Below are 14,706 nucleotides of genomic sequence, written 5' to 3'. Positions count from 1 at the left end.
TTTTAACTCTAGTATTAAAATTTTAAAATATCATAAATGTTTGTAGAATTATCTCAGAGTTCATATTCATACTCTTTATATCTGATATGCAATTATTTGACTATGGGATCCCAGATCCACAGAGTTTAGTTTTTGTTCAGCGATATTCTTTATTACATTCTGGGTTGTTTTTTCTCCTCCATGTTCTGATAGTAGTGTCCATCTTCAACAAAAATGAGTGATTTTTTCCATTTTTGTACTCTCGGGAATTTTTTTTAAATATCTGGAAGAGTTACTTTTAACTATGCAGCATTTAAAAATTCATGTATCTCTTTTCCTTCTTTAATTACTCAATTTGTTTTTCATTGTCTGTATTCTACTGAGCTAAAGATATGTGAAAGGGTGGGGATGAGAGCGTTTACTTGGAGGATGGAACTTCTTACTGAAAGATGAATAGAACTAGGGACTAGGTATTATTTAATCTAGCAGATGTAAAAAAAAAAAGATTTTTTTTGGAAAATACAATCTAATCTACAATCGTAGGTCAGCTATTTAATAAGAGTTAGAGGTTTTCTGTGATCTTGCTTCAGAAATGTATAAACTAAGCACTTACATTTTTAATGTAAATTAACAAAGTCTTCAAAATACATCCTAATCTCTGAATATTCTCCGTCTGAAAACTCAGTGTTATGTGGCACATTTTTTAAAGCTCATCTTTTGGTCTTGAAAAAATAATGTGCATTTTGTAAGAGATACTGAGATCTCTACCTATATAGATAGAGATAGTGCATGTGTGTGTGTATATATATACATGTATATATGTATTACATTTAGAGCATATATATGTACGTATACATATATGTACACATATATAGGTGTATAATATATGTGTAAACATGCTGATCAACCTTTTTAGAACTTTGTCAGGCATGGGTTTTAGTACTTACCTATAGAAATTAAAAATATCTGTGTCTAAACTAAACCTCTAGAAATCTTATTTAATGGCTCTGGACTGGGGCCCAGAAATGTCTATTTTTAAGATGCTCTGTGGGTAACTACAGAGATGGAGTTGAGTAATGCCGATATCCATAATGACATTAGTCCAAACATTTGGGAATCATTTTATTATTACTTTGTTCTGTTTATTAAGTCAATTATTGTATGTATATATATATATGTATATAGATTTTTATAACATTATATATATAATGTTAAATAACATAGGACCTTAGGTGTATGTATTTCACATAGTATTTTCTGAGCATGCTGTGGGACAATCATAATTGTAGATAGGAGGACTATTATATTAGTTTCCTGAGGCTGCTGCACCAAATTACCACACACTTGGTGCCTAAAACAGCAGGAGTTGATTCTTTCATATTTCTGAAGACCAGAAGTCCAAAATCAAGGTTTCGTCAGAGCCCGTGCTCCGTCTGAAGACTCTACTAAGGAATCTTTCTTTGCTTCTACCAACTTCTGGCAGATCCTGACATTCCTTCCTTGTCTTGAGCTTATGTAACTCCAGTCTCTACTTCTCTCTTCAAATGACCTTCTCCCTCTTGTCTCAGTACTTCAAATCCCCTTTACCTTTCTCTTGTAGGGATACTAGTCATTCGATTTAGGGGGCCCTAAATTTAGCACCATTTTATCTTGGGATCCTTAATTATATCTGCAAAGATCTCATTTCCAAATGAGGTCACATTTATAGATATTGGCATTAGGACTTAGACCTATCTTTGGGGGGGGGGCATAATTCAACCCACTACCAACATATGGTGTATATGGTGGGTTTTGTTCTAAGACAATTGACTTTCATCAATCATTTGAGCAATCCATCGCTTTTTCAGTCACTAAAGAATACTAGTGACAATTTCTTTAAAAAGTATCCGATTTATAAGTCCTTTGTTTATATCTCATCTAGTTCCTACCAAAAAACCTGGAAGAGTAATGTGTTTTTTAAAACCTGCTTCTGCACAAAACCATGCAGAATGTGGCATGTGAAATTTGGTATAAATGACCAGTATGTGTTTGCAGGATACTGGTACAAGCAAACCATGGATTTCCTCTTGATGCTAAACTATCACATGATCATTTTACAGCTGCAGAAAACTGGAAAGGCCAGACGTTTATGAAATAAGTAAACAATGATCCTGTAAGAAAGATGTAAGAGAACTGATGCGTGAAATCATTATCTTACAAACCATTAGTAGAGATGCCCGTCATCTCTTCCCTTCCTACATCATACATTTTAGAGATGATACCATATTCTGGCCATAGATAATTGTATCAGGGGAGATTAACTGAGAATTTCTGGTTGTAATCAAATTATCTCTCCAAGAAATATGAGAGTAACCTCCAGGCATGATTCAGTCACATGGTGTTAGATACTGGGATTGATAGCTTTTAGTGTGATCAGGCCAGATTAGAAGACCTGGCAATACAAAGTCACTTGAAAAGTATAGGGGTGGGAAAGCAAAATTGGAACACTTTATTGAGGAAGTTGGATTCACAAAGGTGATTGAAACTCATACACCCGGGATGCCTGGGTGGCTCAGTCAGTGAAGCGTCTGCCTTCAGCTCAGGTCATGATCTCAGGGTCCTGGTATCGAGACCCGCATTGGGCTCTCTGCTTCTCCCTCTGTGCTCTGCCTCTCTCTCTCAAATAAGTAAATAAATAAAATCTTTAAAAAAAAAAGAAAAAAGGAAACGTCACACACACAAACCTGTGCACAGGAGCAGGCTTGAGATTCCATGTGAGGTGAGAGTAGCTGCTTGACAGCCCTTCTCTCATTGTGAAATTTCGGATGATCTCTGAAAATGAGGGCCACTGAGATTTCCCCAGATCCCTACTCCAAATCTGGGTTGAGTTGGTTTTTGTCCAGCAATCAAACTATTCCCAAGATCAAGTTTGACACCCAAATTAAAAATCTTAGAAGTTAAAAATAAATGAGAAAAAAAATGCACTTAAAATTGGAAAAAAATAATATAAGTAAAAATGAGCTTAATACCTTGACATGACTGTTGTTACTTGAAGTCAGCAGGGGAATATCATTGACAATAGTAGAGTTCTGCCTGGCTCCATTAAGAGATACAAGTTTTATAGAAAGTATACAATTGAAGCAATTGGATGCTCACATTTAGTAAAGTGACTGAAAATAGCTTGTCCACCAGGGAGCTGAATACTTCCTCTGAACATATTTCTATTATATGGTTGTTTTTCAAAACCTTTTCACAATTAGCAAAAATGTAAATTTCTATTGTGTTTATGACAAATAATCACAACTCCTTATTTCATTCAATAATAGTAATATAGTAAACATATAATAGTAAGTATCATTTATTGAAATGCACTATGATATTAATATTCAAAAGAATTCTCTAAAAGGTACTGTTTCTGCCTACATTTATGAAATGAGATACTGAGATTGAGATTTAAAATACTAAACTATGGATGGAATGCTAAAACACAGTAGAGCCAGGTCTAAGACTGTGTGATTGCACATCCTATCCTATACTGCTTCACCAATATCACTGAGCTTTCATAACAGTTCACATCAATATCTTTATATAGTTTTATTGAAATTATGTAGGAATGAAAATGAAGAAAGCATTCAAATAGCTTCATAAGACAACTACTCATAGTAAATCTGGGAAGCACGGAGCTGGAAGAGATTTTAGAAAATACCAGCTCCTACTCCATACCTCTTTTACGGACTAATTAAATGAATAGATGGTATGAATTAGGCTAACATCTTGTTTTTTATTAATATATAGTATTTCTTTAGAAATTTTAGTCACAGGGCACCTGGGTGGTTCAGTTGGTTAAGCGTCTGCCTTCTGCTCAGGTCATGATCTCAGGGTCCTGGTCAAGCCCCATGTCCATTGAGTCAGACTCTGCTCAGTAGGCAGTTTGTTTCTCCCTCTCCCTCTGCTGCTCCCCTGCTCCTGCTCTCTTTCTCTTACTCTCAAGTAAATAAAATTAAAAAAAAAAAGAATTGAAATAGTCTTTATTAGTTAAAATTGGATGCTATCATAGAGACTAAAAGCTTCTCTCACAAAGATGTAGGAACTTCTAGAAGGGAAGAGAAGTGGAGCTCAGTGAGTTCTTGTCCCAAATTTACCTTATATGACCTTGAGCACATCTAGTAATCTTTGTTGGTTTCAGTTCTTTGGTGTAGAACAAAGATAGTTAATGGTACTACTCTTGCCTATGTTTGTGAAGATTAATGAATTAATCATGTCCCAAACACATTCTATAATTCTGTAATGACAAGTACATGAAAAATGTTGAATACATTATTGAGACCAAGGAAGAAGTCTATGTTTCTCATATTCATGATCTAATGGATTGCCATAGGGGTTAGGATTAAGTCCTTCCTTTTTAATATTACTGATTGGAGTAAACCTCTCAAATGACAAGTATGTGAAGTAGCTGGAAAGGAGTATGCCACTCAAAGTAACAATCATCTCCACAAAGTGCCCACGTTCTAGCTCTGCTGCTAACTAGCAACCTAACACCAGGCAAATGCCTTTATTTTTATGAGCTTTGGATCCCATAGCTATAAAATGAGACCAGTAGTATCTATGTGAGGTGGCATTTATGCCAATATATTTAGCATGAATTTGTTATCTAAGATATCATAGGTGTTGTTTTGGGTGCCAGAGACAGAAAAAAGTTTTACCCTAAAAAAGTTTACCTTCTTAAAGAAAGATAGACCAAAAATAAGAGAATCGACAACATGGTTTCAGATAATAACAAAGATTACAGGTGAGATAAAACAAGCTAAGGAGATGGGAGAATGATGTAGGATAGGAAGTATAATTTACCAATGGTTGGGGTAGCCTGAATGGTGCAAAGAAACAGACCATATGAGGACCTATAGATAAATGTTCTAGACAGAAGGAACAGAAGGAGAAGGCCTCTGAGGCAGGCAGTGGCTTGGCATATTTATGGATAAAGAAATAGGCGTTAGTGTGATTGGCACAGAGTGTACTAGAGGGAGATGGTTGGAGATGAGTGGGAGTGGGGTAACTAAGATCTGTTATATTGGGCCTTCTGGCTCCGGTAAAGAATTAATATTTTATTCGAAGCATTGTAAGAATTCACTGGAAGGTTTTAACACAGGAATGAAGTTTTGTAAAGATCTCTCTGGCTGCTGGTTTGAGTATAGATGCACAAGAACAAGAATGGAAATAAGGAGACTACTGTATGATTCAAGTGAGATAGGATAGTGAATCGGAGTTAGTGAAGATAACAGCTGTAAGACTTGGGGTGCATTTTAAAGTTTCAATAGACAGTTAATTCTGATGTGTTATAGGAGGGAAGTGAGAAAAAGCGGAGTCCAAGATGGTGCTTAATTTTGGTCTTAAGCATAGAAGGTAGTGTTAACTTCAAATAAATGCACGCAAAAGCTTACCAATATGATAAAAAATGGAAATCCATACCAAATTCTCAGTGAAAAGTAAGCAAGAAAAATGAAGATCACGTTGGTAAAAATGCAAATACTGGATGTTTTGAGGGATCATATTAAGCAACTAGGAATTCTTCCAAACACATATGCACACCACAGCAAGCAATCATTTATAATAATGGATTAAGGAATGAAGATGCTAATTAAACAACATGGAAAACTCTTTAGCCATACAAAACTTTCTCATGATTTGGATCTTGAATCGTTAGATTGAAGTTGAAACTTCAAAATGAATAAAAGAACATGTTAGTAAAGACCAAGTAGAGAGAAATTTGGATAAAAAAGAAAGCAACTCCCAACATGATAATCTGGTTTACAAAATATGATTTGTTCTATTTCTGATAGAAGTCATTTAGAAATCTGCTTACCAGAATACCTTCAAGTATCTGTCATTTTGGAGGTCTGATCCAAAGGGCCATGGGTGATAATTTATAGAGTAAGAAAATGAAAGGTCAACATATCACACGTAAACAACAGGATTTGATTTGATCACAGGTATACAAGAGAATTGACATAGTGAGCTAACATGTATTTGCATTGTAATTGGAAAACAATTTCCCACACTAAAAAAAAGTAGGCAGGAGAGAGAGAGAAAAGAGGAGGAAGGGAGAAGTAAATTAATAAAAAGACAAAGAAAAGGAAACACTGCTGACTTTGATTTATAAACCAAGAAAAAAAAAGATTTTTAATAGATAAGAATTCTGGTCTTGTACTTCACATAAATGCATCCAAAACATGCCCCTCTGCTGTTGGGAGAACATGGAATTACAGAAGATAGAGCTCAACTGGGAAAAGCTTAAGAGAAACCAAAAAAAAAAAATGGTGCACAAAGTGAAAAGGGGAAATAGTCACTGAAAATCTTTTTCTGACTCAAAAATTTCCCGAATTTTGTACAGATGAGCCAGAACTATGAATCTAACAATTCAGCACATTCCAGGAAAATTAGAAAAATGTGGAAATTAGACACAGAGACCTTGAAGTAGGTGATGAATAGCAATCCTGCAACACATGGAGGCAGACAAAACAGGTAAAAGAGATTGCTACAGTATGGGGATAAATTTGCTTATAGTATGAACATCCAAGAGTCTTTACTCAGTACGATCATTGTACTTTCCTTGACAAATTATTTACTAGTAGCTTCATATGCCACAATGGTAAAAGAGTTATACAGGTAATTTACATTTTTGTGGAAATAATATCACTGTACTTTTAGTAAATGAGAACAATATTTGCAAATAACAATACAAATTAAATATAAGCAGTTAAAAACATTTTCCCCTGAAAACCTACAACTTAATTTATAAAAATGTTATTTTATGATACAAAAATTGGAGTTCTCCATATTATAACTGAAATGCAGAGGTTACATGGTGATAATGATAACAATTCTTGGTTCCAGTTTGGCTTTTAACTTGTTAATTAAGAATATAGAATTAGTGAAAATTCTGGAGTGGGTGGCAGGGAGTAATGCTTTAGCATATCAGAAAAATAAGCTTTTTAAATTAACTAAATATACTTCTGGAAACATAGCCATTTATTTTTGTTAAATAGTTTTTTCTCAGACTATTTCTAAGAGGCAAGATATCTGTGAGGCCTTTGTGTTTCAGTCAAGGACCCATACACTCTGCTCAGGATCCATTCTGCCAATGATTCTGATAAACAGAAATGGAGGTTTAATATATGTAAAAGATAAAAAAATATTTTGCTTCTATTGGCTGCACATACACTTTAATCTTTATTTAACTGACGGCATATTTCTGATTGTTCCCATTGAGGACATTCTATAACAATCAGAAAATATAAGCAAGAATAAAATTTAATATATTCTCTCTTGGAGGTGGTCATGGTTCGACCTAAGCTGGGTGCTGGTGACCATTAGCATAAATAATTTATATGAAGTGTATGGGATTGACCAAAGAGGAGAATGTTTTCTGAGGATATGGTTTGAGGCCAATAAAAGGTGGGGGTGAAGGGACAGACTAGAAGTAGAACAAAGAGCATGGAGCTTCAATCTGGACTCAGGGACTTGTTGTGACTGTGCCAGAGAGCAATGGAATTTCTCTTTTTCTCTAAAAGGCATTATGGCTCAGTTTGGTGAGCAATGGAAGGAATATAGCACCATCTTGTTGCCCCAAATCCTCATGCTTTGCACTGGGTAAACATGGGCAAAGTGTGCCCTGGAAAGGGTAGTGCTTTCTGGGAAATCCCTTCTGAGCAGGAAGACCATGATAAGGTAAAAGGGAAGATGAAACCTGTCAGGAAAAATAGCAACAGTGGGATAGAGTGCTATCTAAGCATTAATACCATATAAAATAGTTATTTAGCACCTACCATGTACTAGACTATAGGGACAAAAGACAAAACAGTGAATGTGATATATTAAATTTCTGCTCTTAAAGAATTTATCTTTCTGGAAGGGTATGGGAGAAGCAATAAACACAAATAAACATGTAAATACAATATATAAAATAGTATGATAGAGAAGTGTTCTGTGAGAACATAAGAGGGGCAGATAATCTAGATTTAGATCAAGGATGGCATATTGAAGTTCTATTATCAAATAGCTCAAGGTTGAGTAGGATTTTGCCTGGGAGAAGGGAGAGTATTCCAAATAAAGAGAATATCTTATACAAAAAAAAAAAAAATACTGGTCAGAGGAATTGTGGAGAGTTTAAGAAATTAAAAGACTGACTGGAAATGTATAGTGTAATGTGTTGCTGGTGGAGGAGTAAACATAGTTAAAGATTAGAAAAGAGAAGTAGTCAGGTTCTGGATCATGAAGTTGTACAACCATAAAGAGATTGTCTTTATCTAAAGGGGAATTAGAAGACATTCAATGGTTTTAATGCAAAATGATGATTTGGTTAGATTTCTATTTTCCAAAGACAATTCTGAATGCAGTTTTGAGAATGTTTTGGGAAGAGGTTAGGAGCAAGAAACCAAGATGCAGGCTGCTTTAATAACGCTGTAGGAGCAAAATAAGAATTAGTGAAAACTTACGTCACAGGAAGAGTCTCATTGAGTCTGGACAACCCAGCACCACAGCCATGAGATGCTGGGAGCCACTGCTAACCACCATCAGTGCTGGAATGAATTCTAAACAGTCTCCTGCTTTTTTGGGCAACTTACTCCAGATTCAGAGGCCCTTGGTTTCCACTCATTTCTGAAGCCTGTTTCTTCAGTCTTCCTATTGATGATAATGTTGGGGATAGGGATGGAGAAAAATGAATGGATTTGAGATATAGCAAGTAGAATGAGCATGAGTTGGTGATGGGATGTTAAGGATGAAGGAGAGAAGGAATTAAAGGAAAAGACTCAGGTTTGGTCTGGGCAGCTTCATGATTTTGGAACATTTCAGGGTACTAGATATAGAAGGATTGAGGAAATATGTATCTGGTTTGGGACAGTATAGTCAGACTTCATCAGTTTTGTTTACTCACCATCTGAACACCAATTAGAGGAAAACCCTAAGTTGGAAAGGAAATAGAGCAAACAGAAACATGTTTTTTTTTCCCAGCTGTTTGTTACCTAGAGCCCAGGTGTATAAGTTGAACTCAGTCAATAAGATGCTGCACCCAGGCCTCTGAATGTGGAATATGAGAGTATTTGATGGTATCAAATCCCGGAAGAAATACAATATATAAGAACTGGAACATGACTCTTGATTTCAGAGCAGGTTTTCCCAACCTCTACCCATTTTCGAACTGGATAATTCTTTGTTTTGAGGGTTGTCGTCCCTCACATTGCAGGATGTTTGGCAGCGTCCCTGGCCTCTACCTACTAGATGCCAGTAGCATCCCTTAGTTGTGACAACCAGAATGTCTCTAGATGTTGCCAAATGTCCCGTGGAGATGATAAAAGCATCTCTAGATAGTTGTAAGCTTAGCAGGGGTAGTTTTCGTGGAATGATTGAGAAGGAAGCTGGATGACAGGGAACCTATGAGGGAAGTGAAAGAGAGGGCAGCCTGATAGTTACTGTAGAGTACGCTGCCAGACTGTTTTTGCTGAAAATTGGAGCTGAGCTTTACAATGATACCTTGAAGGGAGAAACATGAGCATGCATCAATGCTCATGAGAAGCCAAGAGGAGGAAAAAGATGCAGGGCAGAGGATAATTAATATATCCAGGTCTCTGAAAAAATGGGAGATGCCACACACTCAAAAATGTTACTCAACTCAGATCTGAGAATTGGTAGTGCTTCAACTGTTTATCACTGCTCTGTGATGCAGATGTATAGAAGTTGAGGGTAAACATTTAGAAACTCTAGCAATTTTACAGTCATTTTATATTAGTTGAATCTAATAATAAAAATTTTTCTTGGATTTTATACCTGTCATGTTTTATTTTATTTTTCTAGTTATTTTTTTGTTGTTAAACTTTTGTTTAAAAATATAGGCCTATGATGGATTGACAATAAGAAAAATCTGATTCTTTAGATATCATTTGAGAAACACTGACATTGACACAGGCAAAATGATCAGACAAATACTTCATTCTAAGTCAAGAGCAGGAGGAAAGGACAGCACAAGAAAAAGCATTATTGCCTTCTGTTTTCTCTTCAAAGTAGCCCAAAATGTTCATCTGCTGAAAGTGAGGTGGGAAGTGGCTGAGTCAATATGGTCTGGGGGAATGGAGTTTGGAAAAAATTCTGGGAGGTACAGGACAGCGCCCTCCCTGACCAGAGGGACATGAAGAATACTCCTGGTTATAGAGGGCTCAGATCCATGCATTTATAGTGCTGCCAATCAAGACACCCACAAAGACTTCCAGAAATGGTTAGGAGAAATGTTGTAGGCAGTTATGCCATGTGTGAGCAAGTGGGGATAATAAACCAGTAAAATTGGTGAATAAATACTAATGTAACATAGGTTAATAACCAGCTGGTAAGGAAGGAGAAATTTATTTGTAGATCATTTTAATATGTGTATTTAAGTAGATTACATACCAGGTTGTATGTAGGTGCTCAGATACTTTATCAAGCCTTGTGAAACAGGCATTTTAGACACATTTATAATGTAAAACCTGAGGTTCAAGAGATTAAGTATCCTTATAATTATGCAATAAACTAGAAATAAAACCTTGGCCAGATTCCAGACTTCTGACTCCCTATCTTGGACTTGTTTTTAACTGTATAAAAGCATTTTTAAAAGAACCATAAAATTCTCATATACTGTGACAAAGGCACAAGTTCTTTACAATGAGAGAGAATTCTGGAATGTCTGTGAGTTTTCTCCAAATTATTTTTTCAGATTGCTCATTTTACTTTGTGTTTTAAATACAAAAGACACCTGGGAATCAGTTTAAGGATATTATGTTCATTCATTGTCTCCTAAGAATATCATTTTACAATAGATTTGACTGCCATTCTCCTGGTGGACTGTCAGGAGCATATAGTAATGATAATATGTTACATTTATATATTCCTTCACAGTTTCTTAAGTAATTTTACATACATTATCTTATATGAGCCTCATCACAGCCTGGTGAATATATTTACTGATGCTTTATTTTATTCATGACTGTCATTAGTTATAACTTATTTCCCTTACTCATATGGTTGGTTAACTATGGAAAGTTTTAATCTGACAAACAAATGATACATGGCAAAGATAAAGTGTTATTTATAATTCTGAATTGCTTGGTTCCCTTCTTTTATTTGGTTAGATCATAGAAAGTATGCTGTATGCCTCTGTAGGAATTAGCATTATTTAAATATATATCCTTCATATCCAGTCAGAGCTCTACAGATCATTCACAGGGTAGTGACTGTATATTTAAAAATTGATAGGGGTGCCTGGGTGGCTCAGTCAGTCAAGCATCTTCCTTTGGCTCAGGTCATGATCCTGGAGTCCTGGGATCCAGCCTTGCATGGGACTCCCTGCTCAGCGGGGAGTCTGCTTCTCCCTTTTCCTCTGCCCCCGCCCCACAAGTGCAGATGCTTCTCCCTCTTTTTTATAGCTCCCTCTGCTCACTCCACTCTTGCTCTCTCCTACCTCTGTCTCTGTCAAATAAGTAAATCAAATCTTAAAAAAAAAATTGAAAGACATTTTCAAGATATTATTTGTAAATTTGGAACACTGATCAAGTAAGGTCATTAAAAATCTAAGAAAATATTTTGGAATTTTGTTCTCATTATGGGGGAAACCCATAGTTAGCCAAATTTTTAAAAATTATGGTGTTGCTATTAATTAAAAGATTGATTAATCAAGACTAAGGACTGTATAGAAAGATCTCTAATTTACATTAAAAAGGAATACAGTAATACATTATATCTCTAAAGTTTTAAATGTAATTTATTCATTCTTTAAAATACAGAAAAATCTATGGTATCTTGAATATTAATTAACAAAATACAACAATTGAAAATAAATCTGGTTGGGCGCCTGGGTGGCTCAGTTGGTTAAGCGACTGCCTTCGGCTCAGGTCATGATCCTGGAGTCCCTGGATCGAGTCCCGCATCGGGCTCCCTGCTCAGCAGGGAGTCTGCTTCTCCCTCTGACCCTCCCCCCTCTCATGTGCTTGCTCTCTCTCATTCTCTCTCTCTCAAATAAATAAATAAAAAATCTTTAAAAAAAAAAAAAAGAAAAAGAAAATAAATCTGGTTGAATTTTCAGGCTATTTAAACATTCATTTTTACAGAGATTAAGTTTTTAGTTTTCCCCCCCTTTTTTAGTGCAGGTTCCTACTAACAATAAATAGAATTTTTTTTTATTTTTCTTTTTTTGTCTCATATTTCAGGTGAAAATATGTTTGAGTAGGATGGGCTCAAAAATCAATCTCAGTGTTCTCTTATTTATCATAAGATAGTCTCATAGTCTTTGTATTAAATTTGAAATATGAAAACATGGCTAACAAATGAAATGAGATGTTGATTTATTATCAAAATAATCTCTTCCAAATTTGTGACCCTGAATATTGTTGACTGTACTCTTAAGCTGTATTAGGAAGTTACTATTCTCCCTGTAGCACAGTATTAGTGAACACTATTTGAAAGAAAATATTACCTATCCATTCTAAATTAATTAATCCTTAATTATTAAGTTATTTAGACTTCTATTAAAGCCTTATTTCTAAAATATTATAAAATTAACTCTAGTGAACTGGAGATAGATCATTAAAAAATAAACAGAATTCAACACCCTTGGAAAACAGTTGTTACTTATAAACATTACGTTTCATTGGGTTAATAGACAGAATATATGTTATTTTGCCATTTTGAATTTATTAGGAAGTGTGGGAAAAGTTAGCTAAATTTTAGTTATTAATAAAACTGAGAAGTTTTGATAATCTCATAGAATCCTACTAAGTGGTCTGAACTATAGTAAAATAATTTTTTTTTTAAAGATTTTATTTATTTATTTGACAGAGAGAGACACAGCGAGAGAGGGAACACAAGCAGGGGGAGTGGGAGAAGGAGAAGCAGGCCTCCCGCGGAGCAGGGAGCCCGATGCGGGGCTTGATCCCAGGACCCCGGGATCATGACCTGAGCCGAAGGCAGACGCTTAACGACTGAGCCACCCAGGCGCCCCAGTAAAATAAATTTTAATGGAAAACTGTAGTTATACAGTTTAATATCTGACTCTCAACATTTGATAGAATAGAGATCATAGGTGTTGTGAGGCATGGATAATGCCCAAATGTAAATCCCAATAACAGATTATGTCAAAATATCTCAATATACTCTAAATTCTTTCTTTCTACCCACATTTATATTTATGATAGAAAACAATAACACATTTGGATAAAAATTCCATATTTGATTTCATTTGTAATCAATATTTAGAATGAAACGTTCCCTCTGCATACTTTTAAGTTCACATTAGTAATATCTTTTATTTTAAAATTTTAAAATAAATTTTAAAGAGCTTGTGCAAAGAGATAAGCTTGTGGAAGTGTATAATTACTTTAAATTTTTTAACTTTCCTTTGAAAATAAGTCTCTCTTGAACTCATTTAGAAATTTTAAACAACCTATCCTCTGTCTTTGACCAAATGGGCCAAACTTGATATCTATAAATAGACATTAGTGTCCACACATCAACTGCATGAAGAGTGGGGTAAAGTGGGCTCTGTGAGAGAAGAAACATTTTTAAAGTGATAAGAAGATAAAAATTTTTGCTTTGTGGATCATGTGTATAAAATATAGCATTGTGACTATTTGGAAAACAGACAAATGAGAAAATTAGATACCCCTTATTGTCTTAGTCTTCTAATTTATTTAAGATTTTTCACAAAGGAAAAGCCCTCTTTTTTTAAATTATTAGTTCTTCTTTAAGCATCTGGTTAATGTCAAAATTTAAACAATGCATTGATTATTTGGGGGGCAAAATTGACTCTGTTGCTGTTGTGTTACTTATTGCACTAGCAATAAAAGAGCAGATGTTTGACTCATATATGAATTATTTTAATAGTTTTCATTAGGTCTTTGTCTGCAGTTTGTCAGTGTGGTTCTACAGATATATTCAACCATCTGTTCTTTGGGCCTGTACTTCATGTGACTTACAGGGTTGTATTAATTTTATTGGATTAGTCATTAATTTAATCAGAAGTTTGTTTGCCCTGGAAGTGTTCCAAAAAAGAGAAACTTCATCAATAAAAATCATTTACTCTCTTGCTAAATAATATTTCTATTGTGTATATAATTTCTCCTATTGAATTAACAATTATAGATCATGAAAAAGCATATTGCAGAACTGTTTTTGGTTTCTAGACTTTAAAATTTATTTTCTTCAGAGCTTCTATGAGCAATACTCAGAAACATCCATAGCCAGTATTTTAAAGAATTTCCTTTTTCTGGCAAAAGGAGTAATATAACTTTGTATTTTTGTTATCATGTTTACATCCATTTCTGAAATGACGTATTATATTACCTTTATGGAATACTATGGATTTCTGAATGGAAAAATTTAAATAGAAGAGTTTTTTTTTTAATTTAAAAACTATAAATATAAATATATATTTAAATATATTTAAATTTAAATATAATTATAAATTATAATAAAGGCAGTTCTGTCATGATTTCAGTTCTATAGACTGCAAATGAAGCACCATTGGAAACAGCATCAGCTCTCTCAGTAACTAGGCTGCTGCCTGGAACTAGGTAAAATTAATCCTATCTTTCAGAAATTTCCTTCCAACACTGAGAATAATCTTAGGTCAGGCCTTTTCCTTGTGTTGGAGAAGGTAATCAAAAGAACATAAAGATCAGTTGACCCTTGAGCTAGACCTGGGCAATCAAATGTTCCTCACTCCTACCC

The sequence above is a fragment of the Halichoerus grypus genome, chromosome 2, assembly GCF_964656455.1.
Source record: "Halichoerus grypus chromosome 2, mHalGry1.hap1.1, whole genome shotgun sequence".
NCBI classification, from domain to species: domain Eukaryota; kingdom Metazoa; phylum Chordata; class Mammalia; order Carnivora; family Phocidae; genus Halichoerus; species Halichoerus grypus.
This window is presented reverse-complemented; position numbering follows the sequence as displayed.